The sequence below is a fragment of the Mastomys coucha genome, unplaced genomic scaffold, assembly GCF_008632895.1.
Source record: "Mastomys coucha isolate ucsf_1 unplaced genomic scaffold, UCSF_Mcou_1 pScaffold9, whole genome shotgun sequence".
Classification (NCBI taxonomy): Eukaryota; Metazoa; Chordata; class Mammalia; order Rodentia; family Muridae; genus Mastomys; species Mastomys coucha.
The window spans coordinates 96,186,231-96,188,309 of record NW_022196915.1 but is presented as its reverse complement, the minus strand read 5'-3'; positions in this window follow the sequence as shown (position 1 = coordinate 96,188,309).

Here is a 2,079-nt window from a genome sequence, read left to right as displayed (position 1 = left end):
TTAATATGTCATTCCTATAACTATATACCAGATTTATTCTTGTCTGTTAAACTAAAATGAAATACATAAAGACAAATATGTAAAGAAATAAATCACCATTTGATAGCAAATCTATTTTGTGTCTTGAACATCCATAAACTAGTTATTTATTTTTGAAATAATGTTTTGTGAGTGTCTTAGTTTAATTATATAATTAGTATATAAAAGTTAGGAAAATTGGTTTTAAGTTAAATGACACTGTAAATTTCTCATATATGATATAAAAACATAAATTCCAATATTTAAAACAATAGGAAATATCACATTTTATTAAATAAGAAATTATGTTGTGGAAGTGTAAAATATCCCAACTATATTATAGTGAAGTAGCATTTACCTATGTTTATTCATTCATAGAAAATACAGAGAGTAATAGGAGACATTTAAAGCCATGTTCAAATAGTAATGCATGACAGAGTAAAATGTGACTTTCAAATTTGTGAGTTGCTCTGTGTAGAACAATATAGAGATGAAGGAGTGGTGTATTAGTGTAGTGTACATCAAATGATAAGTGTTTGGTGTTTTATCTTCTTCAGCTATACAAGAAAGATTAGTGATCATATAAGGAGACCCTGAACTGTCAAGTGAAATAGAGTGTATGAAGTACTTTCTTCTATTTTTTAAACTTTCAAAAGCAGGCACAAATCTTTCAGTAAGTAGCACGCACTTACCAGATTCAGAGAGAGTCCCCAAGGAAAGCAATTCACACAGAAGTTATAAAAGTTATCTAAAGTGTGCCAAACCTTAAACCCTGACAATAAATTACAGTTTCATGTTGTTAAGCCATAAATAATGTGATATCAGGTAAAAATCATACAACATATAATCATTTACTTTCCTTGCTGCATGGATGTTTAATGTCAGGGAGACAAGCCAAGGTTATTAACTTCCATCAAGGATAATCACTAATCAATCAAGTGGAAATGAATGTTAATCTATCATTGATGTTCAACACATTCATCAGCTGTAAGGGAGCATGTTTTATATCTAATGTCATTTACTCAACAAAGGAAGATTTGCAGTGCCCAGCCAAACGTTTAGTTCGAGAACACAAAAATTATATGTATACTATTGGAATACTTGTAGGTACTTGTAAACAATTTCATATTTATGCCTGAATATATTGATTTTGTAAAAGAAAAGTTCATTCTTAATAAGGAGGAGTAGAGACAGGGAGAATAAGGGAGGGCATAAAAGGAGGGAGAGCAAAAATTAAGAGCTATTTGAGGAGTTGTGTGTGGGTGGCAGAGTGGAGGGTGTGGGGGTTGGAGGACTTCCTTTTCAGAAGCAAAGGGGAAGGGATGGGAGAGTGAAGAACTCTAGGAGTGGGGACAGGGATGGGGCAGCATTTGAAATGTAAACAAGTAAAATATCTAAAAAACAAACAATTAAAAACAAACAAGCAAAAACAAAACAACAACAACAAAAAACAAAACAAACCAAGAGACCAGCTTCCCTTAAGTAAAATCTTCTGGAAAGTGTTACCTGAGATCACAGTGAAGCTGTGTCCCAGGGGCAACCAGGGTTTACCTGGTACTGGCAGACAGGCTTAATAATATGTAAGAGTCTCTGAAGAGGCGGTTATTTTGAAGGCCTGAAGGTGTCATGGAGAGCAGCTGAGGCTTGGCACTGTGGGAAACCAGGAATGGCCTTTGGTGAAGGTACAGCCTCAGTATCTCATGAAGTCCCAGAACTGAAGGGGTCATGCAGAATAGCTGAGGCTTGGCACCATGAAGAGAGCCCATGAGGGCCTATTGGTGAAAGTGCAACCCAGTTTGCAGCAAGGGACTCCAACAGTATTGGCAATGCCAGGGCCATGGCTGAAGAACAAGAACAGAGGAAGCCATAGGGTAGAGCCAGGCAGAGCCTAGAAGATAAGCTTTCTGTGCTACAAATGGTAAAGCCAGAGAGGTGACCCAATCTCCTTGAAGCATCCTGAAAAATCCTAGTGGATCCCATACATTAAACATTTGGAATTTGGTATTGCTTTTATTTGATTATTACTGTTCTTTTTTTTTTTTCCCCCTCTTGAAATAAGAA